General features: G+C 37.2%; 1 long non-coding RNA gene across 1 annotated transcript in view; it reads left to right on the top strand.

Annotated features, from left to right (window-relative positions):
- Window positions 1–465: 465 nt before the first annotated feature.
- The window catches only part of LOC120886436 (uncharacterized), a 39,465-nt gene continuing 13,853 nt past the window's right edge, over window positions 466–26,077 (top strand). Inside the window, exons 1-2 of the long non-coding RNA XR_013438014.1 lie at window positions 466–1,112; window positions 2,059–2,192. This is a non-coding gene — a long non-coding RNA (uncharacterized LOC120886436). The remainder of the gene's footprint in view (window positions 1,113–2,058; window positions 2,193–26,077) is intronic.

The raw sequence follows: 26,077 nt of genomic DNA, 5'->3' as shown, positions 1-26,077 counted from the left end.
TCCCCATAGTGAAAGCAGAGTTTTACACTTGTATTGGCGGGTGGGTTCCTCAGAAGCAGCAAGCCTCTACAGCCAAGCAGCTCTGGGTAGCAGGCTCTGCCCACCCATGTTCCAGCAGACTGCAGCAGCTCACCACCAATCTTCTCCAGGTTACAGGTGTTCGGAATCCAAGACAGGAAGTCCAGCCTCTAAGACACTAGGGCAACTAGCCACAGAACTTTGCGGAGGTAGAGAGGTATATATATATATATATATATATATATATATATATATATATATATATATATATATATATATATCGGGTCAATGTCATTAGTTCACGTTTATGCTAATAAGGGTTTGGAAAAAGTTGCAACACTATTGGTCCAAATTTATGAAGGTTCCGTGACACCACGCCCCCTGAGGGGAAAACGGAAGTGAGAGCACCTGAGCTAACCAATAGCGTTGTCTATTGCCAAAGGACCATTAGCTCAGAGGCCATCATTTCCTTGCAGCGTCCAGAGCGCGGGAGCCACCAAAGGAGTAGGGGCAGGAGCCAGCTTCGTCGCGTGGGAGCCGCTGGAGCCGCAGGACCAGAGCTGCTGTTGCAGAAGCCCCCAAGGCCTCCGCCAACGCTGCTACCGGAGCCAACCCCCCTGCCCAGAGCCAATGTTGACGCCTCCACCAGAGCACAGGAAGGGCCAGAGCACGGGAGGAAACGCTGCTACTGTCTCCCTCTTCTGGACACCAGAGCCACCTGCCGCCGCCGCCACGTGCAGAGCACAAGAGCCAAAGCCGCCCGCGCCCTTCTCAGCGATTAAGGAGCCGCCGCCCACATCACCTAATCGCTGGAGCCAGGACACCACAGTCTTGGACTCCAGGAACAGGAGCCGCTGCCAGAGCACAGGAGCCACTGATCGCTGGAGCCATGGCCGGCCTCGGTGAGTTCAGAGCTGCCCAGGACAGGACCCAAGCCAAAAGGACGCTGCGCAAGGCTTGGCCATGGCTCCCGCAGGTTAGGCGGCGGGAAGGACAGCCTCCGTCACTCCCACCGCGAGTTCACCCGCGCATTCCTGGCTGCTCCCCCAGGGACAGAAACCCAGCAGAAGATGTGGAGCACCTTGAAGAAGGAGGTACTGGGACCCACTCGGGGAGGGTGCAGGCTCTTTGGGTGAGGTGCAGCGGCTTTTCTGAGGTGCTCCTTGGCAGCAGGAGCCGCCACTTTAGAGGGCAGCTCATCTATTGGAGGCTTCTACCTCTACAGGGCTGGAGGGGTGGCCTGCGAGTTTGGGGGTTGTGGGGTAGAGGCAAAGGGATACCGCTGGTGTCGGTAAGCTGTGTTAAGGGGCACCTTAAAGTGTTTGGGTGGAGGAACAGTGGGTCTCAGTGAGGGGATCTTAAAAGAGAGACAAACTCCTGGGGACAGGCAGGCCTGTTGGGGGGGGGTGATGTTGAAAGGGGTTTCCAAAAGGGTCCTACCCTGCTGCGGCAATGGAAGAGGTTCAGTTTGGGGACATAAGGACTCCCTCAGGCACCTCCATATACTCAGTCCTTGGAGCGACCTCCAGGAGCCAAGAGGCCCCCCTCCCTGAGAGTTCCAGGTGAGACTCTGTGGACTGCTCCCTTGGCAGGCAGGGTCTTCTCATCCCTATCAGACCACACAGGAGGATGATAGACAGGCTTCTGCTGCTCCTCTGCCTTTTCACTCTCCTTAGGCCCACCTGGAGCTTATTCGTGTTCAAAAAAAAATTTGAAAAATGACTTGAAAAAATATCCATTTTTTTTTCTTAGAACTATAAATGTCTAGTATGTATTAAACATTAGCTTTTGTGCTAGAAAATCAGTTGTTTAATTGTGGAAACAGTATACCACAAGTGTGTATATTTTATTTAGCAAGTAAAAGTTAAATTGATAATCATGCAGTGAAAATAAAAACAATGATAATATCAAAATGATCCAGTTTCATTGGTAATAATAATGAAAATAAAGATAACATCAAAATAATCTAATAAGAATTATGCAAAGTGTTTTAATGTTGTAACTTCACTACAATATTATTGACTTTCATTTTCATTTTAGAAAGTGATGCCCGAAGACCCTGAGAGACTTGCCTAAGTCATAGAGCTGGAATATGGAAAGTTTCTCTCACTCCAGGGATCACAGTGTACAAAAGAAATTTGTATACCTTATGAAGTTTTTCTTGTTGGAAATAGGTATGTAAAGTTTTCCTAGCATTAAATTATGACAGGAATATAAAAGGGTAGTGGGATGGGGCACATGTTTATGGGTAGATGGGCTTTTCTGGTCTTGACAGCTCAGCCCAGGGAAGGGTGCCCTAGCAAACCTCTGAGTAACCACAGAGACCTGCACCTGTTTGGAAAATGCAGCAATACACGTAGGCCCTGGAAATAATTATAGCAATTTATTGTGTTACAAGAATGGTTGTGAAAGTGACTGACCTTAGAGAACACATGGGGAAGCTATTGGGACTGTCTGGAGCTGGATGTGTCACACTGTTAAGGTAGTGAGAAGGACAGAAAGTGCAGCTGTGTCTGGAAAGCTTGGAGGAATTTCTTCCTGTGGGAGTTCTTTAGAAGTGAAAGTGCTTGAAATTGTTAACAGCATTATAGTCTATGAATGGGAGGGAATTGTTCTTAGAGACAACTGCAATTCTGGTTTTGCTTATTTGCAAAAGATCTTTTTTCCTTGGAGTATGTAGAAGGCATCACATATTTTACTACTCTACATTGTATTCTGGAGTGCTTGATTTGTGGAAGTCAATGTAAGCCATCTGTTTAAGAAAAGTTTATTTCAAAACCGAATTTGCAGTAAATTCTAAATGTCGTTTAAAATCTTTCATCTGTAGACTTAAAAAGTCACTTCAAGCTAGGCATGGTGGTACACCCTTGTAATCCCAGCTACTAAGGAGTTTCAGGAAAGATGATTGCAAGTCCAAAGCCAGCCTCCCCAATTTAGAAAGACTATGTTTCAAAATGAAATAAAAAGGGGATTTGGGGTGTAGCTCAGCAGTAGAGGATGTGTTTGTGCTAGGACCCAAATTCAATCTCTATACTGTGTAGCAAAACAAAACAAATTACTTTTATTTGCAGCAAAATGTTTTGATGTGAAAAATTTTCAAGACAAAGATGATATAATTTTGTTATTTTCTCCAATATCTTACTGTTTTGGTTATCTATTTCTTTGTATAAAAATGGTGAAATATTAATCAGATGTACAGTGGGTAAATCTTAAAATACCAGTGGCTATAAAGTCTGTAATGTAAATATCTTTGTAATAGATTGAATCCCCTGGGTTATTAGAGATATCTGGATAATAGATTGAAAGCCCTGGATAAAGTTCTGATTTCTGTCATGAAAATTGGACACAGAAATCATTGAGGTGACATGTGACAGATACATGTGCAGTGACTGATGGGAATGTTCCTTTAATGCAAATTGTTTATTGCTGTTTTGCATAGCTTAATGAACTACAAATCGCTACTGATGGACAATATATTCAGCATGTCAGTGATTATTTTTTATGAATGTTTGTGTATTTTCAGACTTTACAGCCACCTCTAAAGATCCAGAAGTAATCACTTAATTTAACCATGTTAAAAATCAAATTGAGCTGGGCATGGTGGTGCATACCTATAATCCTAGCACCTAGGGAGATTAAGGCAGGAGAATCAAGAGTTTAAAGCCAGCCTCAGCAACAGTGAAGTGCTAAGCACCTCAGTGAGACCCTGTGTCTAAATAAAATACAAAATAGTGCTGGGGATGTGGCTTAATGGATGAGTGCCCCTGAGTTCAATCCCAGATTACCCTCCCCTCAAAAAAATCAATTTGAAAAGGATACACTATTCTTTTTTTTTTTTTAATTGAAAAACAATAGAATTTTACTAGGCTCACAATTCTGGAGGCACTAAGAACATAGTGCTGGTTTCTGGTAAAGGTCTTCCTGATGGCATGATAACATCTCGGAGGGCATCATGTACTGAGGGAACCAGCATGCTAGCTCAGTTCTCTGTTCCTGTAAAGCCACTAATGCCATCCTAATGACCTCATCTAATCCTCATTATCTCCCAAATGTACGACTTCTAAATACCATATGAATTAGGGAATTAAGTGTCTAACACATGAAATTTTAGGGAACACATTCAAACCATACAATAATAGAGGGACCAGCTCAGGCAAATGCCATGTTACTTAATATTACAAAGTTTATTTCTAAAGCTCATAAAATATAAAATCTTCTGGTATGCAGGTCACACTTTCATGATTGCAAATTACCTGTTACTGGAAGGGTTATTTATGTAAACATATTCAGTGGGTGAATTTTTAAGGGTCAAAAACAGGAGTGCAGACTGACTTTTTACTGAATTCTAAATTGTCTGTAGGCCTTACTGAATGTAGAGTGTTTCTAAACATATAAGCATCCCAATCTTCTCTTGTCTTAATGTCTTTCCTAGGTACTATCCCAAAGGAAAGATGTGAAACCTGGCATAGCTTTCTTATTTGAACTCTTTCTCCTTCATGGGAAACATGCCTGCCTTGGCCAGGCTGTGGGCAGGGCAATCTTTCCCCTGTGTGATAACAACTTGGATGTAGTGGAAGGAAAATTCAAATGTCCTCTTCTCTGAGGACATTATGACCGGAAATCCAGAAGTTTTAGGAAAATTGAAGATTTGATTTGCCTAGTCTTGGACCACTGGCTGTGCAATCTCTATTTTCAGGTTTGTGATTAGATTGAGGATACACTATTCTTTATAAAATATTTTCTATATAGAATTTTTCCTAATTTGTTTCCTGTAACTTACCTTGTATAAGTTCAACTATCAAAAACCAAATAGTCCAATTATATAAGTGGACATCCATGATCACATTGCTTCTTTTTATGATTTGATAGCTTTTTAAGGTAATATAGTAGGAAAATTAATAAGTATAAGTTTGTAATTATGGAGAAGGGGACTTCTTTAAACAAATAAACTTAAAGAGCTCTTATGTCAGCTCCACTACTTTTAATGAAAAGACTATGATGCTGTTATCATGATGGATAATCTGAGAGACACAACCAGTGACACATTCTTGACAGAAGTCATTAAAATAAATAAGATAGAACCAATGGGTTGCTTATGAGTGATAAGTAATGTGTAGTCTTACCAATTACATCCTTTGGAAAATGCTGAGGTATGATAAATGAGACTTTTCACTATGGCCTATTCTAATATAAATATGACTAAATGTACAGTTTTCTCAATTCCAGTGTTTAAATATTACTTAGTAGTTTCATTAGGCTCTATATGTATCTCAAACATGGATTGATATATTTTGAAGGATTTTAAACTGTTTGAAGCTATGTCCTCTTTTTGCTCTATAATGAACATATAACAACTTGACTGCCTGAGTCTTAAAAAAATGTGCATTTGTTGGAATTCTTTTCAAAATGAAATCTTATACTTAGTCCATCAGTTTAAGCTATGTTAACTGAACAGTAACACTTTCATGTTTTGGAAATGTGTAATATTATTTGAGGGCTTTATCATATTTTAAGGAACAAAACATTATAGGATTAAATATAATCCTCCTAGATGATAAAATAAGATTATTTTCAGAAATCTTATTGCAAAAATTCTTTCCTTGATTTTTATCTTCTTTCATTTGAAAATAAAGCAGATTCTCCAAACTTGTTACTACCTGCTGTGTGCAGAATAATATGCTGGTTGGACAGCCCCCCTGGGAGGTAGAGTGAGTCCAGATGCCTCTTTGCTTGTTTATTTCATTCCTAGAGGCCATTTGTTACAGGTCTTTATTGTGTTTCCAAATTGGTCAACCATCTTGAATTCAGTTCTTATCTTCAGTGGAGTAAAATAAGATATTAATACATTTGACTTGTAAATAAGTAAAGCTAAAGAAATGAGTTCTCTCAAGGAAGGTTGGCCGCATTTTATTCATGATTAAAATTCGTGATTCTCTAAACTGTGGATTAGAGCTAAGGAAGTGGAAACTTGGAAAAGAAGGAAGTTTGCAGGTCTATATTTGGAATCTGCATTTCTTTTGTTCAGAGGCAGTGCCATTACAAAGGAATAGAAATTCCCAAGGATTTTTTCAAGCAGAGAACACTATTTGGGAGACCATGTTGACAGTGTCTCAGTATCTCTGGGTTCAGAGGGCAGAACCAGGCTGGTGGTATCCTTCAGTGGGCTAAGTGGTTTCAGGTCCACTTGGAAGGAAGAATGGATTTGGCATCTCTGTGAAAGGTCTCATATGTCAGGTTTTTGGGAAATCTATGAAGTACTTGAGTGGGATCTCTTGAAAACTGTGTGAGGTCTCTGTGTTGATAGAGAAACTCTAGATAGAGCACAGGGGTGGGAGGGGAAGAGAGAGGCAGGGGGTTAACAAGGATGGTGGAATGTGATGGGCATCATTATCAAAAGTACATGTATGGAGATACAAATTGGTGTAAACATACTTTATATACAGAAATATGAAAACTTGTTCTGTATATGTGTAATAAGAATTGTGATGCATTCTGCTGTCATTTGTTTTTTAAAACTCAATTAAGAAATTTTTAAAAAGAGAGAAAAAATTACACTGAATAGTGGGTTTTATGATGGTATATTTGTATATGTACCTTATAATTTTTTTTTAGTTGTAGATGAACACAACACCTTTATTTTATTTATTTTTATGTGGTGCTGAGGATCAAACCCAGTGCCTCATATATACAAGGCAAGAACTCCACCCCTGAGCTACAACCCAAGCCCATGTACCTTGCAAAATGTGATAGATTTAAATACTTAGTACCCCCTTGTCCTCCCTTCCTTTATTTCCTCATTCCCTTTCTCTACGTTACTACTCTTCCTTCTATTTTCAGGAGATCCCATTTTTCTTGCTAAATTCCACATTTGAGAAAAAACATGGTTCTTGATTTTCTGAGTCTACATTATTTTGTCTAACACAGTGTTCTCCAGTTCCATCCATTTCCCTGCAAATGACATAATTTTGTGATTCTTTATGCCTGAATTAAATTCCATTGTGTCTGTATATCACATTTCCTTTATCCATTCATCTATAGACTGATACCTAGACTGGTTCCATAAATTGGTAATTCAGTCAATAATTCACAGTAGTGAATAGTGCTACTATAAACATGAAGAGGCTTGTGTCACAGTTGTATGCTGATTTTAGTTCTTTGGATAGATACTGAGGAGTAAATGGTTATATTCGATGATGGTGGTTCCTGTAGGTATTTCTGACAGTGGAAATAGGGAAGCATTCTCCCAGTGAGCAAATTCCCAGGAGGTAACTGATTCCCATGATTGGAATGCCCAGCTATTCCCTGCTGAGGTTAAGATAACTATGTGGATGCACTACCTGGTTTACATAGTGACATCCTTTGAAGGAGAGATGCTATGTGTTTGCATTAACCTGCACCTTATCTTAGTTAGCTAGCACTCAGGGTTAAAGGAATACTGGTCAAAGTGTAATCACTGGTAGTGGGTAATATGTAACTTTTTGGGTTATTAAAGATGATGGCAGAGAGGGGTAGGCATTCCTTTGTTGCCATCCTTCTGTCTGTACCCTTCCCTGTGTGTCTGTGTCTTTCCTTTGTGCACCTCTTCCACAATTCTCCCCTCATAGGTGTTCCTTTACAGGATCCAATCCTAGTCTTGGGGGGAATCTCCATAATGATTTCCATATTAGCTGTACTAATATAGATACCTACAAATGATTTGGATGGTTCTCTCCCCCACCCCATTCTGCCAGCATTTATTGTTATTTGTATTTTTAATGGCTGTCAGTTTAAGTGGAGTGAAATGAAATCTCAGTGTAGTTTTGATTTCCATTATCCTAATGACTCTAGTTGTCAAACATTTTAAAAATAATTTTTGGCTGTTTGTACTTCTTTTAAGAAATGTCTGTTTAACTTCTTTGTCCATTTATGGCATGCGTTTTTTGGAGAAGTCCTTAATATTTACTGAGTTGGAAATGTCCTATTAAGTAAGTCATTATCTGTACCTATATGTTGGAGCTATTCCTTTTTTCTCTTCTATCAGTTGCAAAGTTTAAGGTCTTTTCCTAGGTCTTTGGTCCAGTTGAGTTGACTTTTGTTACAGAGTGATAGATAGGTATCTATTTTTAATTTTATGGTATCCTGTTTTCTCAGCATCACTTGTTAAGGAGGCTTTCTTGTTTCCAGTGTAACTTTTTGGCACCTTTGTGGGTTTGTTTCTGTGTCTTCATTCTGTTCCATTGATCAACATATCTAAATGTATGCTAGTACCAAGCTGATTTCATTACTGTTACTCTGTAGTATAATTTAGAGTTAGGCATTGTGATACCTCCAGCTTTAGTCTTTTTACTCAGATTTGTTTTGACAAGCCAGGGTCTTTTGTTCTTCTGTATAAATCTTTGGATTTGTTTTTCTGGTTTTGAAAAGAATATCTTTGGTATTTTCATGTAAATTACATTGGATCTGCAGATTGATTTTGGTTGCATGGTCATTTTAACAATATTAAATCTCCCTACCATGAACATTTGTGGTCTTTCCATCTTTTGGTGTCTTCCTCAACTTATTTTTTCCATGTTTTGTAAATTTTCCTTGTAGAAGTCTTTCACCTTTTTGGTTAAATTTGTTGCTGTTTTATGTTCTTGGAAGCTACTGTTAATGATTTTTTCCCCTAATTTCTTTCTCAACAGATACATCAGTAGTGTATAGGAAAGTGATTGATTTCTATATGTTGATTTTGTATTCTGCTACATTGCTGACTTTGTTAGAAGTGTACTGGTGGAGCTTTTTGGATCATCTAAGTTCAGGATAATATCATCTGCGAACAGAGACAGTTTGACTTTTCTATTTGAATCCCCTTTATTTCCCTTTCTTATCTAATTTCTGTGGCTAGAGTTTCAAAAACTATATTGAACAGGAGTGGTGAGAGTGGACATCCTTGACTTAATCTTGATTTTAGAGGAAATGCTTTCAGGCTTTCCCTATTCTGTACAATGTTGGCACTGGGTTTGTTGTTTATGGCCTTAATTATGTTAAGGCCAGTTCTGCATATCATCATCAGCAGGATGATCACCAGCAGTGTCAGCTTGAGTGGAGAGTGGTTGCCTCAGGGTGGCGGGTGGCAGCTGAAGGCACCCTGCACAGCTGTAGTGCAAAGGTTTGGGTAGCAGGCACCCCTAGGCAGTGACTCTGGGGTGGGAGGCTGTGAGGCATAGAGGCAGACACACTGCAAGGCTTTTCTCTGACCCTCCCTTGTGCCTAGGCAGACAGGGGGCAGGAAGGAACTCAGCATCAGGGCACTGCTATCCCCTCATTGCTACCTGGAACCCAGGACCTTCACACCTAGAAACCGCAGTAGCAGCTAAATGTGCTCCCATAGTGGACTCGGTGTATCTGAGGAGAGGGGTTGAGCACTGGGATATGCTGAGGCCGCAACACTTTCTCTGGTTTTCACCCACCAGCAGATCCCTCGTCCCCCAGAGACACCAGATTTTAAACAATGGCTGCAGCAGCAGCTTCTTGGCCCGGGTATGTTGTACTTCTAATCATGTTGAGTCTTAGAATTTTTTGGTTTCTTGTCAGATTTATTTGATGATCCACTCATCATTACAGTGTGTATTGTTTAATCTCCATGTCTTTGTATATGTGGTTTACTTCTTGCTGCTGATTTTTAATTTTACTCCATTACCATTGAAACAGGTTATGTGGAATCATTTCATTTTTTTCATATTTGCTAATGATTACTTTGTTAACTAAAAGATGATCTATTTTGGAGAAAGCTGACAAAAGTATATTCAGCTGTGTTGGATAAAATACTCTATAATATGTGTTAAATCCATTTGATTTCCTGTTTGATTTAACTCTGTAGTACCCTGGTTAATTTTGTATGTGGATGACCTCTTAGAGAGGTATATTGCAATCACCTGCTATTATTATATTGGGTCCTGTGTGAACCTTTATGTTGCATTGTGTTTTATGTCATCAGATGCACCAATGTTTGGGGTCTAAATGTTTACTGTCTTTATATTTTCTTTTTGGATTGTTCTCCTTACCAAGATATTGTGACCCACACTTTCTCCTCTAATTTTGCTTGAATCTGCTTTGTTGGGTATAAATAGGTTTTCCTGTTTGCTTTAAAGTTTCATTTACATGAAATGTCATTTTTAAAATTCTTTTAGCCTGTGAATATCTTTGACCATAGATATATTTCTTTCAGGCAATAATAATTGAGTCTTAGTTTTTGTCCAGTGTTATGATCTATGTTTATTATTTGGAAAAATGAGACCATTTATATTCAGTGTCATTAGAAAGGAATGTGTTACTTCTTATCTATTTTATTTACATTTAATGCTTGCTTCTATACTGATTGATATATGTTCACCCCCAGTTGTAATGTCATTTATTCATTTTAAGATCTCCTGGTGGTTTATAATCTTTTTCTATGTGTATTTGCTGCAATGCTGGAATAGTAATAATGAACTCTTTTCATTTATGCTAATCTTGATGGGTTTTTATTTTTTTCTTCAATTTTGATAGTACAATTCTTATGGTTTATTGGATAGAATGATCTTTATTGGCTGTTATTTTCTTTCAGACTTGAAATACTTTGTTCTAAGCTGTCCTAGACATTAGGGTTTCTGTTAAGAAATTAGATGTTAATCTGATATATTTTTCTCTTAATGTGATCTGGCTTTTAAAATTCTTTCTTTGAACTGAAATTTTAGCATTGTAATTATGATAGGATGTGAAGAAGTTTTTTTTTTATTTTTTTCTTTTGGCCTGGTCTATTTGAGGTTCTAAATGCTTCCAGTATCAGGATATTTATCTTATTCCCAAGTCTTCAGGAATTTTTCTGCCATTATATCACTGCCATAAACCTGTATCTCTGATCCTTCTTTAATGTCTGTGAGGATTAAGTTTGGTCCCTTAATATTTTCTCAGTTCTTATTAGATTTATAGTTTCTTTTTTTTTAAGATATCCACCTTATCTTCAAGCTCTAAAATTCTGTCCTCTACTTAATCTAATATATTAGAGAAACATATCCAATTCAATTTTTGATTTGATTGGCATTTTCAAATTTTCTGTTTGTTTTCTTTAATAACTCTATCTCTTCATTGAATTTAGCATTTATATCCCGTACTGACTTCCTTAATTTATTCAGATTTTTTTGCATCATCTGATAATCCTATAATTTTTAAATTATCATTTTTTAAAAATTTTTGTACCCAGTATTTGGATATTTTTGAAGTCTGTTGTTGATGAATTATAGACATTAAGAGGTGTCTTAATACAATTTTTCATATCACTTATATTCTTATGTTGAGATTTGCATATCTGTTTAGATGGGTTTCTTTTATATATATATCATATATACATACATATACATACATACACACACACACACACACACACACACACACACTGTAGATGTACCTTCATTTTATTTTATATTGGTGTTGAGAATTGAACCCAGGGCCTCATACATACTAGGCAAGTGCTCTAATGCTGAGCCACAACTCCAGCCACCTTTTTTCCACTTTTATGTAAGGGTATTCTTAGGGAACAGCCTTATCTTAGCAAAGTGTTCTGGGATATCAGGTTGTTGTGAATTGTTGAACATATTTCCCAGTGGTTTTTGTAGTATATTTACTCTACTAATGTTTTTGGTTGTGACTAGTGATCAAAGCGAACATTCCAAGTTGTATAGTATATCAGAGCTTGAGGATTGCATTTTCTCTGTAGATTTCACAGGATCTTTCTAGTAGATCGACAATTGTGTTGTCTATATCACTGTATATACATATCCCCCATGGTTGATATTCTAGATTTGGCAACTCTGTATATTCTAAGAATGTATAACAGTAACCTATGTTGAGGTTTTTTTGTGTTATTTCTGTCTACTGTTTCTGTAGGAGCAGATGTCCATGGGTAAGTTGAGCCTTCTCTCTAACTTCTACTTAGGCCATGGTTGTCAGTTTGGGGGTTCCCACTATTCTTTGTGTTAAATTATTGCTATAGTTTGAGCATAGTTGTTATGTGTGGAATTAGGTACACAATCTCTTAGCTGGATTGGGGATGTAACTCAGGAGCAGAGCATATGCCCCAACAATTTGAAGTGACACATTTGATGCCCAGCAACTAGGGAAAAGGGAAAATGCAGAACAGTAACAATAACAGGGAACAATCTACAATATTCAAGTAAATACCAGGTGTCAATTATGATATCTACAATACTAATAATCAGAAATTAAAACAGAAACATAAGCAGCAGTGAATTAGATTTAGAATTAAACTAAACATTGAAAGTCAGCTACATCATCCACAGTACTAGTACCTGCAAAAACATGAATGGTGGGAGCAAGAATTATATAAACTAGTTTTAAAAGATGGCAAAAATACAGTTCATTAAGAAGGAAGAAAATGGGAAAGGAAGTCAAAAGAAAGGTTAGAATATTCCAAAGGTGAAAAAGATAACATAGAAGAGAGGTAGAAAGTGAAGGCCATAATGAAGGGGAGAAAATAACAAAATTTAAAAAATGAAAGTAGATTGACAGGTTGATAGAGAACAAGAGAACTTAACTATTAGAGGGAAAAGCTGAGAAAATCAACCAAAAGTAAAAAAGAAAAAGCACCCACAAAACAAAATAGTAAAAGGATAATAAAAAGAGAAAAATGATAAAAAATTCTCTTTATATATGTGTAACATGAATGAATCAACATATACAACAAAAACAAAAAATCATTTTTTAAACTTTTTTAATTTGAAGATGGACACAATACCTTTATTATTATTATTATTTTCAAGGTGGTGCTAAGGATTGAACCCAGCACCTCACACATGCTAGGCAAGTTCTCTACCACTGAGTTATAACTCCAGCCCCCAAACAAAAAGTTCTTAATAAAAAATGAAAGAATTTTCTCTACTGAGGTTGTCAAAACTGTGGACAAGGACAGATATTTACTACCTATGCCACACTGTCCTTCTTTTCCTTTTTTTCTTGAGCTGTGTACCCCTTAGAGAGAGCAATGTTTGGGGTGATTCAGCCCTTACTCTTATGTTGTTCAACAAGCTGCTGGCTGCAGAGGCCTAGGTTCAAAGCTGGTTTTCTGCTTCCTACATACTGGTACAAGGTAGGATGGAATGGGAAGTACTGTCTCCTGAAGTTTGGGTTGAAACAACTAGATGGATGCCTCCCCAGGTTGAGTACTGAATGAAAAGTTCTGATGGCTGAGGTCTAACTCTGTGTAACTTTGTTGAGTGGAGTCTACTGGATAGAAATTAGGTGAACACAACCCCAGATGCTTATCTCTTCTGGGCATCTGGATATCAGGTGACTCCTGAGAATTCTACTTGTAGGGCAGGGAAACCAACTGCCCTGGGTGGAGGGGGTGCAGCAGTTCTTGTGTATTCCACCATCAACTATGGCCTTCTAAGGCTTCGTCCTCGAATTCAACCCTCCTCAGCTGATTGTGAAAGCCACCAGAATCAAAGGGAAAGTGAGTTGCGCTTCATTCCAAATTTCTGATCTCAGTGCCCTTGGATGCAATCTTCTTTGTCTCTTTTTCAATGACTTTTTGTCAGGTGCACCCTTGGCCACATGATAGGAGTTGGCCAGGACAGTCTGGAAGTATTTGCTGTGATCTCCCTAGTTCCCACAGCAGCACTAAGCAATAGATCAACAAATTTGATTCACATTGTGAGGGGGCTACCCTGGTTGCCTGAGGAGAGTGGGTAGCATAAAAGGTGGACGTTGATGTCTGCTATTGAGGTCAAAAACATGTCACTTGGATTTGGAGGATGCTGTAGGAAAAATATTTACATGGCTGGATTAGAAGCAGCCTTAGAAGAGAACCAGAATGACTGGCTATTGGGAAACAAAGATGTCAGTGATTCTACTGGGTCTTCCTTGAACAACTGGTGAGATGATAATACCCTACACCCAAGGGACCAGGTGTGGGACCATGGGTTTGATTTCACACCTGGTATGTTTATGGTGTATTTGAGGATTCATAATAAGGCTGACAAGTTATCAAAAACTCAAAGCTAGGATTGGGACTATAACTATCATTTTCTTCATAGGTGTTAACAGAAGTCACTGGCATGGGAAAATGGATTATTAGATTTTAGAGTCAATACTGTATCCACTTCCAGCTGATGATTTTGGGGAAGATATTGATGTCTAAGTGAATTTATAATTGTATGGGAATATTAGATGAGTATTAACAGTTATGCTAAAATTATACTTTAACATTTAGCCTAAATGTGAAATTGCATTTGAATAACTGATTTGGCCTTCTAGCATATTCTAATTAATAATTTAATTATATACAATTAATTATATATCACACAGACCAGAGTGAATTTATAGATAACTTTCTTTTTTTTCCTTTCCATAAAAAGTAACACTGCATGAAACCAGCTTTTATTCCAGAAGAAAACCCCTGTAGGTTGTATCCTCAAGATCTTTTGATTTATCTTTCCTTAGGGCTATTGTCCTCATCTTGGGCTGGATTATGATAGCCATTAGTTTCTAAACCTTCGTGTTAAGGTTGCCTGCTGGCTCTTCCCACACTGATCAGGTATGTGAACTTTCAGTTAAGCACTAAATCAGCATATGAAAAATATGTTTAATCATCCCAAAGTAATGTTTTGGATTACCTAATAATCAGAAAATTCAAGCTAAATTGCCTGAGAAGAAGTTTTTATTAAAAATGGATATTTTTAACCTTCAATAATATCAACACTTTCACTGGTTAATGGAGATACAGAAACTATTATACATTGTTCCTTTGAAGGGCAATCAAGGAATGTTTATTAAAAGTATACATGTGCATATCTCACTCTCTAGAAATTACATTTCTAAATATCTGATCCAAAAAAAAAATTTTTCTCAAGTCAGACAAATGTGTTTGTATATCTTCCATTATTTCAACAAATGGAATTTTTAATTTAATGCCTAGAAAGTATGACAAGAAATGGCCTCTTAAAGAATCATGCTACCTTGCTATATTAATGTTTGTACCACCAAATGGATTTGTTTGAACACAGATGGTGAACACAGAAAACAAAGAATGAAGCAAGGAAGCATTAAGAAACAGAAAACAAAAGAAAGTGACACAAGTACTACTCCCAAACATTTGGAATTTTGAGACAAACTTCTCTAACAAAACCTAAGAGTCTGAAGTTGATTCTTTTACCTGCTACAGCCATTAGCATTAGATAAAGGGTTTTAAAAAATATGCAGGGTGCAGATAAGTGGGAAACTAGGCCTCCTGTAGCCTTCCCTTATACTTCCTGTTTGCCTCTAAAATGAGTCCTTTGCCTGTTTTTTACATATGTGTGGGTTTTTCATCTTAAAACTGACACCAGTAAAATTGGTTAGACACTTAATAAGTCTGATACTTTTGGTAGAAATAAGACACAAATGTCAACAAAGCTAAGGAGCAACCTCAGTGATTTGGTCTTACTCTAATCAATTGAGGAGATGTCCTTAGCTCAGAATTGCTTAGGTAATTGTAGTTTTCTTCCCCCATGAAAGCAATAATCTAAATGAGCTTTCTTGGATGAGTTTAAATGTTATTTCTGTTTCCAATGTTGTGTCCTACTACAGGGGACAACACAACACTCATCTTAGGAGTGACACATAGTGACTGATGAATACATCTCTGTTAAATGAGCTAGAAAGAGCCTCTCAGAGGCCTAGAGAAGTAATTATTTGCTCATATTAATAATTGTTCTAAAAATTAAATAAGATTAGGGGAATAGGTCCCTTTATAGTTCCACTGCCCACTTCTCAAAAGGATAGAATATGACACTAACATGGATTTATTCTCACTTTATGCATCAAACCTGTGAAAACAAAATCTATGTTCCATACTGTCCAAAAAAAGGACAAATATCATTATGATCAAATAGAATGTGACTAAAAAAGCCACTAATCTCATAATATACCATACATGTAGAAACCCTGTGACAAATGAATGGAGATATAACTGAGGTCACTAGAGTCAGGCAAATTGGTGTGGATCAAGTTTGTCCATAGAACTGCACTTTGAAGGAAGTTTTCTGGGATTGAACATAAGCATTAACTAAGAAAGAAGATTGGGCAATTATCTGCTGCAGCCCCAAACAAATCCAAATAAATAAATGGCTGCAAGAAAAATTCAAGTATCAGTTTGTCTCTCTTAGATATCAAATCTCCAAATGTATTGATAATAGTAAAATAGGTTTTGCCAATCTGACAATCCATTTCTCATGTCCTAGTGAAATCTCTTAAGTTTTTTAATTTGAAGAGGCAGGAAGTGGACTAATTTCTGATTTTTATTTTCTTAAATATCTTTCTGTGTTCTTTCTTTATTATTATTACTTGTTCAAAACATTGACATATCATATTTCATACATTTGATTCAAGTGGATTATGAACTCCCATTTTTACCCTGTATACAGATTGAAGAATCACACCGGTTACACATCCACATTTTTACATACTGCCATACTAGTGTATGTTGTGTTCATTATTTCATTATTGCTGTTTGTTTTTCTACCCCCATGATGAATTTTACTTTTGTTCATATTCTGGATGCTGTGCACAGGTAAAGAGATTTAAAGTTAATGTAATTTTAATTATGACCAAAGTTACATGACTAATGATCTCTAAGGCATTTTTTACAATGGAACATTTCCGCATATAAGGACTATCTAACAAAGATCATCTCACTGAATGGCTCTTTCCAAACAGTCTCAGCTATATTCTGCACACTATCACCATGGTGGCATTATAGTGTGATGGCCTTATATTAATGTTCTATTTTCTCTCTGCTATGCTTTTTAATGACATTTGCATTTTTATGTTACACTTTGTTAACAGACTGCATTATATCAGATTACATGTTTTCCTAGTATCAAACCATTTTATATGAAGCCTTACAGAATTTGAATATAAAGTCTTAATCAACTAGTATCTGTATGTTTATAAATGAAAAAAATAGTAATAATAATAAAAAAAGAATATAAACTTGGTAATCCAGGTAGCCCTTGGCATTTTCCTAAAAAAGAGAATCTTTTCAAACTTTATGCAGGTTTCTAATTCCCAGTCCCTGCCACCAGCTCTTGTCTACTAATGAGTCAGTAAGAATGTGCTGAGCCCATTCTTCATCACAAATGTTTTTCTTCATTTGTGACGGCTGAATCTGACAAAGCAAGTTAAATGATTTTTTTCCAGTTTTTTTTGAGTCTATTCCTGGCATCCAGCTGCAAGCACCTGGAGAGTCTTCTCTGGCCACTCTATTATGCCAGAGATTACACAGTGTGTGCAGTGACACCTGCTGGAGATAACTGGAGGTGCAGACAATATGCAATGGGTCAGAGTACACTCTCTTTCTCCAAACCATGATCTCTATTTAAAGATTTATTTTAGCATCTAAATCTAGTCTTCTGCCTAGGCTTGTTATTAACACATGGTCCTTCATTGTGCCAATGACAGCTGAAGACTAAGCTTTCACCAATAACTTAACTATTAATTAAACACTTCTTTCCTGGAGAGAAGCCTTCCTCCCTCAATTAGAATAAAATGACAGAAAAGGTATTTCAGAACTAACAAGTAAAGTGGCAAATGAGTGTTACTTTGCATGTTAGCTATGACTCATTTTCAATAAGAGCAGTGTACTAGTTTCCTTGGGTGGCCATCATAACGTACCACAAACTGGGGGCTTATGCCACAGAGAATTGTTTCCCCTATATTCTCTCTAGTAGTTTCAAAGTATCCCATCTTACATTAAGGACTTTAATCCTGACTAGATTTTTGTACAGAGTGAGATATGGGGATCTAGTTTCCATTTTTCTACATGTGAATGTCCAGTTTTCCTAGCACCATTTGTTGAAGAAACTGTTCTTTCTCCAGTATTTGGGCACCTTTGTTGATAACTGGTTGCAGTGTGTATTTATATCTGGGTTCTCTTTCCTGTTACATTGCTCTATCTGCCTCTTTTTATGCCAATATTATACTGTTTCTGTAAATATAACTATCAAGTATAATTTGAAATCAGGTATCATGGTGCTTTTAGCATTACTCCTTTTCCTCAAAATTGCTTTAGTTATTCTGGATCTTTTTTGCTTATGTATGAATTTTAGAATTGGTTTTACTAGTTCTACAAAGGATGTCATTGATATTTTGCTGGAGATTGCTGTGGATTGTAGATTGCTTTGGGTAGTATGACCATTTTATGAATTCTGATTCTCCTGATTCATGAACATAGTAGGTGTTTCCAATTTCTAGTGTGTTCTTCAATATCTTTCTTCAGTATTTTGTAATTTGCACTGTAGCAACCTTTCACATACTGATAGGTTTATTCTGAGGTATTTCTTCTTCTTTTCTTTCTCCTTCTTTTCCTTCTCCTTCCTTTTCCCCTCCTCCTTCTACTTATCTTCTTTGTTGTGAATAAGATAACTTTCCTAAGTTCTTTCTCAGAGAACTCATTATTGGTGTATAAAAACGTGACTGTTTTTGCATGCTCGTATTGAGCATAAAAGAAATTTGAGTTTTATGCTGAATTTATCAGTTTTAAAAGTATTTTGATGGATTTTTCCCCAATGTTCTAGGTATATAATCATATCAGGAGAAAGGAAAATAATTTGACTTCCTACTTTAATCTTAATAAACCATTCACTTTCTCTTGCCTAATTTATCTGGCTAAAAATTCTGGTACTATGTTGAATAAGGAATAAGGATGGTGAGAGTGGGCATCTTTGTTTTGTTCCTGATCTTATAGGAAGTGTTTTCAGCTTTTCTCAGTTTATATAATGTGTAGCCTTCACTGTGTTGAGTCATGATCCTACTATATGTAATTTTTTCAGGGTTTTTATCAAAGAGATGCTGAATTTTATCAAAGGATTTTTTTGTATCAGTTGAGATAATTGTATGCTTTTTATCCTTGAATTTATTTATGTGCTTTATTACATTTATTGATTTGTATTTGTTGAATTGCATCCTTGGAATGAAACATACTTGATCATGGAATATTATCTTCTTAATGTCCTATTAAATTGGAAAGTACTTTACTGAAGACTTTTATATCAATGTTTATCAGAGATTTTGGTCCATTGCTGTCTCTTATCTTACAGGTTTTCTTAACAGGTTAATACTGATTTCATAGAATGAATTTGAAAGCTTTCTTTCCCTATTTTATGAATTATTTTGTGCAGTATTTGTGTTAGTTTTTAAAAATTTGGTAAAATTCAGGAATGATTCCATCTGGTCTTAGGATTTTTTTTAATCAGAAAACTTTTTATTATTGCTTTAATCTTAATACTTGCAATTGATCTATTTAGGTATTTTATATTCACTTGGTTCAATTTTGATTAGTCATATGTGTCCAGAAATTTTTCCATTTCTTCTAAGTTTTCTAATTTATTAAGCATAACTTTTTCAAATTTTTTCCTAATGATCCTTCTAATTTTACTTTATCATTTGTTCAGACTCCTTTTTAAGTCTAATTTCATATTTTTTTGGGGGACGGCTTCCCTCTTTTTCTTTTTTTCAGTTTAAGCATTTGTCAGTATTATTGCTTCAAAGAACCAACTCTTTGTTTCATTTATGCTCTGTATTATTATTTTATATCTAATATAAAATTCATTTATTTTATATTAATCTAATATCTAATTCATTTATTTCTTCTCTAATCTTTACTGGTTTTTTTCCTTCCATGGAATTTGGATTTTTTTGTGTGACATTTTGTAATACTATAATGAATTGTGATACTGATTTGAGTTCCTTTTTTTTTTTTTTTTTTTTTGGGTATACACATTCATTGCAGTAAACTTGCCTCTTAGAACTGCTTTCCCTGTTCTGGTATTTTGTGGTTCTGTTTCATTTGATTCAAGGAATTGTAAAATTTCACTCTATATTTCATTTTGTTGGTTTTGTTTGTTTTATTTTTCTGGTGCTGGGGATTGAACCTAGGGCCTTGTGCATGGAACAAAGATACTCTACCAACTGCACAATATCCCTAGCCCCCTACTATTCTTTTAGTAATATGATGCTTAGTCTCCATGTGATTTGTAATTCTGCTGTTATTTCTAGTTTCTTTTCATGGTGATCAGATAAAATATAAGAAATTATTTTATTTAAAAAAAATTGGGGTCTCGAGTTGTGGCTTAGCGGTAGAGTGCTTGCCTAGAACGTGCGAGGCCCTGGGTTTGATCCTCAGCACCACATGAAAATGAATAAATAAAATAAAGATGATATTGGGTCCAACTAAAAAATAAATATTTTTTAAAAAATTGGAAGGGTTTGCTCCAATGCCTAATATTTGGGACAACCTTTTTTTTTGTGCACTGAAGAAAATAAGGTGTATTTTGCAACTGCTGGATGGAATATTGTTTAGATGTTTGTTAAATCCTTTCGATCAATAGTATAATGTAAATCTGGTGTTTCTCTGTTTATTTTTCTTTTTTGGTCTGGAAGATGTATTTATTGTGGCCTATCTTTACATTTATCTCTAATCATGATTGTTTCATAAAATTGGGTGCACCAAAATTTATTGCTTATGTATTTATAAGAAATATATCTTTGTGATGAATTATTCCCTTGTCAATGCATAGTGACTTTCTTTTCCTTCTGATTTTGTCTTTAAATTCTGTTTTATCACTTCTAAATATAGCTACTTCTTTTTGCTTTAGTATTCCCTTTGCTTGGTGCATTTTCCATTCTTTCAGTATCATTGTGTGTATATCTCTGCACATGAGTTAAGTTTCTTGTAGGCAGCATATCATTAGGTTTTATTTTTAATCCATTTAGCCAATCTGCATTTTTTATATGGAAAATTAAAAACATTTGCATTCAGTGTGATTATTAAAAGATATGTACTTATTCCTTCCTGTCATCTTGCTTTTTTTCTTCTGGTGGTTTTGAATATTCTATGTTTTTACTTCCTGTCTTATTCATCTTAGAATTTTAATAAATGCTGTATTGATAATGTTATGATTCTTTACTATTTTCTCATTTGCATGTCTCTTCCTCTAGTGGGATTTACTTTTTCACATTTGCTGATGATTTGCTTTTCCTTTTCTGGATATAGTATTTCCTTTGTATTATCTTACATTTTCATTACTGTGATAAAATACCTGAGAAAACCTCTTATTTTGCCTCATGGTTACAGAAGTTGTTTTTCTGTGATGGCCAGCTCCATTCCTTTGTGCCTATGATGAGGCAGGGCATCATGTTCTCTTGGCAGAGGAATGTTGCTCACCTCCTGGCATCTGAGAATCAGAGAGAGGGACAGTAAGGGACTGGTAACAAGATTATAGTCCCCAAGGGCCTGCCCCCTTTAATTAGATCCCACTATCTACAGTTTTTAACACATCCTTGTAATCCATTCATATTATAAAGCTATCAGGGAATTAATCCAGTAATGAGGTCAAAGTCCTCATGATTCAATCACTTTCTAAAAGCCCCTCCTCTGAATAATACTGCATTGGGGGTCAAGCCATCAGAGTATGAGTCTTTTGGCGACATTCTGGATCCAAACCATAACAAGTATCTTCAGTGATACTGTTCTAGTGGTCATGCCTTCCCTTAATTTATTCTTATCTGAGGTCTTTATCTCTTCTTCTTTTCTTAAAAACTAATTCTATTGGTTATAGTAGTCTTGTTTGGCACTCCACTCCTTTACCCAGGCTACTTTCTTCTTTTTAATGATCGCCACTCAGAATGGATTATAGACAATCATAAGGACATTATTTTTTAAATGTCCTATTGCCAAATAATATCACATTCCAAAGTACTGGCAATTGAAACCACATATGAATTTGGGAGCACATAACTCAACCATAATAGGCAGGTATGGAGAGTTTGGTTGTCACTGGTGAGCTCCTCATGGATCTCAGGGCCACCACAGTGTTTTTAGCAGGGGTGCTAATGGGGCCTGTGGATGATGGTGGAATCACATGGCTGGAGAAGTTCTGCCTTTGTTTCCCCAACAAGCGACAATAAGTGACATCATGCAAGAGTCAGTTAGTAAACAGCCCAAGCACACTCAGATTCTTTGAGACTAGTAAAGTGGTTGATTGCTTGATGTTGTGTACCTGTCATACATAGACTATAAATCCAACATTCAAAGTGGATGTGTAGAATATTATAAATCCAAGTGACATAACCTAGAAAACAAAACTAGTGTGATGTCACTCCTTGAAGGTAAAATACTGATTTAATTATTCCATGAGGCCATTCTCATGTTTATAGTGACATTTTGAAGGTAATCAATATTTTAAATATGTAAACAGTTTGGAGACATGAGTAGAAGCTTAAATACACATTGCTTCCTATCTCTTTACATTAGACCATGCCAGCTAACGTCAGTCATACCAAAAGGATATGATAAAGCTTCAGTGTGTCTTGTCAACACTGTGAATAAAATTGGGTTATTTTGCATTTTTTCTACCAGTGGCCTAGAAAGAAGCCAAGGTCAATGTGGGTCCAGGTGTGTGGGGAATGAGGGCAGATAGGATGTTGTGATAGGTTTGTCTTAAGTAAAATGTGTCCAATTAAAAGTGCTGTCCTCAATTCTGAGATTATATCCTTCTTAAATTTTCTATGAAATTTTACTTACTTTTAAGAAAGCAAAGTCATAAAATCAGTTTGAAGGTTTTAACTTATTTTTTTTTAATTTTAAATATTTTTACTTCTTTCCTTGGCCAAGGCAAAAGAAAGAAAATACATCATACCTAGATTTGGGAATATCAAGTGTTTTTTTTAATTTAGAGAATCCATAAATGTATAAAGTTTAAGATATTTCCTGTAAAACATCATCTTCTGGGCCCCTGGGCAGCTCCAGGAGTCCTGAAGTATAGGCATCTGAGGTGGGCAAGAAAGTATTGGAACCTGTGTGTGCACATCAAGGAGAAGAGGCATCCTTGTCTAACTCATTGTTAGTCAGCAGGTGGTGGGTACCTCCCTGGCTCTTGACAGTCCAGGTCCCTGTTGGATCCTAGGGTTCATGGTGAAGAGGAGCATCCTGCATACAGAAGATCTGAAGGGGTTCTCTGTCAATTATTCCCTCTAAGTAGAAAGTTTTGGCCCCAACCGTGGATGCCTCTTTACAGGACTTGCCAGTGACATTTCTACTTAGAAAGGCCTTGCAGCTTAAGAAGGTTCCTGCCAAGAAACTACAGACTGTAATGGGAACAAGCAGAACCCTGATAGGGTTGTGCTTCTTTCAAAAGAACTTCATCTGCCAATTGTCTAGTGAAACCAATGTTAAACCAATGTTAATCACAACTGTAAGAAATGAAGCATTGCCAAGAGGACCTTGGAAATGCATTTATTATCCTGCCAGTAGCAATAAACTTGCTCTGAGGGTCATAACAGAGCCATTAGGAACAGAAACTTTTATTTGGTTAAATACTTTGCAGTTACTTTTGTATAATGTGCTTTGGTTTATATATTATATACTGTTAACCTTTATCTGTCATCCTCATCAATGGATTCAACTAACCTCAAATCAAATATTAAGAAAGAATAATTTGTATTGTACACATAATGACTTTCCCCTTGTTATTATTCTCTAATCAGTACTGCATAACAACTATTTTCCTGAGCCCCAAGCCCATGGGAGACTTGAGGGGGCAGGGCCTGAGGCCTCCCAGAGCATCTGAAGAGCTACACACTGGGAACACTCATTCTGTACTGTAACTGTGGCACTTTAGTGGGGAACATCCTGAATTGGATGCTTGAGGCAGTGACTGAGACTAAATTCTGACCTTCTTGAGGTGCCCTCTCACAGAGTGCACTGGAATATACCTGGGAGAGGAGGCCTGACTGGCATATCTGTAACTGATTCACTGATAGTGAGGCCTGGGGCTGAGGTGATAAATGAAAGCCCACAAGTATCAACAATCAGACACAATTCTTATCATTTTGCACAAATTAAGTAAATTGCTAGGTCCTTGGCATTCACGTGCGAAAATAAGAGGCTTGCCCTGAATCACACAATAGTTTTAGGGGGAGGGGAATGGAGGGTGCTCAAACCTTCCAGCATGGCCTCTTCTCCAGAATCACTATGGGTTTATGGGACCCTCTGGGAGTGTGGCCAGAACTCCTGACCCTACAAATACACTCATGAGGCTCTTGTCAAGGACTAGTGATTCCCTACTGACTTGACATGCAGAAAGTTGTTAAGCACCTTTGCTCACCCAAGGAGCACCTCATGGAACAGGTAGTTGATAGTTGATCTCCACCTTCTATGGGGTAATCCAGAATTCCCTGTTGAAAGGACAAGGCTTCTAGTTATTGGGAGAACACAGACTCTAATGTGGAGAGATGACTGATTTTCTATTTAGCAAAGCGTAAGAAATCTCTAGTTGTCCTTGTGAACAGTATTAATGAACAAAGAGAAGCAGACATTTCAAGATCACTTTGATCACCTTGTTGTTAACACCTTAACATAAAAGGCCCTCATGCAAGGGGGAACTGTGCAAGGACTCACTCTTTCCCTTGGATAATGTTGGGGTGTGTCATACATACCCAAAGAGGTGCCAGTACTACTGCTATCCTTTGGTGCATCTGATGACAGGTGGATGAAGGGAGAAACTGCTGTTTCACTAGGCTGTGGGGTTCAACTATCCTTTCTTGTAAAAGAAAAAGAAACATTTTTTCAATAAACCTGAAATCTATTGCACTACTAAAAGAGGAGAAAGAGTGCAGGGCAGATTATCTTTTTAACAAGAAAATATGCCTTACATATGCATAATTCTGAGAATTTTTGGCTGGAGAACATGAGCACACAATGCATTATTGGGAGAAAATTCTAAGAAAATCATCTTCATATGCATATAAAAGTTTAATAATGAGTTATTAATATTATTTCAGGGAATATTTTGGTGAAATATTTAGTAAAATGGAATGAAGTAGGACAAGATATTTTTAGAATGATTGAATTTTCCCATTATTATTTTATTCATGAATTTTAGTAAGATTAACAAGAGAAAGACATCAGAATGTTCCCTTTGCTCACACTCATAGTCACCACCAAAACTCAGTAAGCTATGGAAATTTAATATTATTTTGATTAATGACCATAACAACTTTATTTGGGTTCCAGTGGGCCAGGAGGTGGTGATAGACCTGGAGAAGGCAGTGAGACAGGAGATGGGGTTGGCATGGGAGAAGGCAACCAACAGTTGTTGGGTGGAGAGGAGCTCTGTTGGTTGGTTCACGGTGTGAGTGTCATTAAGTCACACGGAGGAGGGGTCAAGCCAGGTCCTGGCAGAGATGGAGGGCAGGCCACTGGATCGGGAGGATGAGTTGGGAGAGAGGAAATTCTGAATATTATTCAAAAAGAATCAGAGACTCTGGTGACTGAGAGCACTCAGGGATGAGGTGACCCAACAGAAACTCAGGAAGTCATTAGGTCTGGTGAGTTAAGAAGAGGGTGCTTTCTAAAAGAAGTCGAGGAAGCCAAAGGGAAGAAGACAGTGGCTGGAGCATCCTCCATAGGTAATAGACGTGATTGTTGGACTCTAGCTGTCTCTGATTTCCACATCTCATCTGGGACTTCTCTTTTTAAGAACTGGTAAAAGCTGCTGTCATCATGGAGCTTCCCTAGGTGGCTGCAAGAGACAGGAGTCACAGGCTGCAGCCAGGAGCAGATGGGGCCAGGAGGAAAGGTATCTGTGGTTCATTGCCCCTTGTGCCCCATACCCCCAGTTTATAAAGCACTTACTCTCCCAGCCCCACAGCTGTAGTTCAATCCTACCCAAATTCAGAACTCCCCTCCTGCCCCATAAGACCTTTGTGTTCTCCAGTCATATCATAGACAGGGGTAAGAAGGACAGGAAGAAGTGTAAAGTTACTCACCTTTGTAAAAGTTAAACCAGGTCTTCAGTCTCTTCCACTTTCTTCCAGCAATCATTATAACCTGAAAATCGAGACTGGTTATTGTGGAAAAGGGAAGTGAGTGCCTCTCCTCACCTTGAGAGGAATGCCACATGAGGGAGACTGGTACAGTAGACTCTGGAGGCAAGCACCAGTATTCAAAGCCACATGACAGGTTACAGGGATAGCAATCCCCGTGGAGGAGCAGCATTTTGTC

This window comes from Ictidomys tridecemlineatus, chromosome 4 (assembly GCF_052094955.1).
Source record: "Ictidomys tridecemlineatus isolate mIctTri1 chromosome 4, mIctTri1.hap1, whole genome shotgun sequence".
Taxonomy (NCBI): Eukaryota; Metazoa; Chordata; class Mammalia; order Rodentia; family Sciuridae; genus Ictidomys; species Ictidomys tridecemlineatus.
This window is presented reverse-complemented; position numbering and strand designations above follow the sequence as displayed.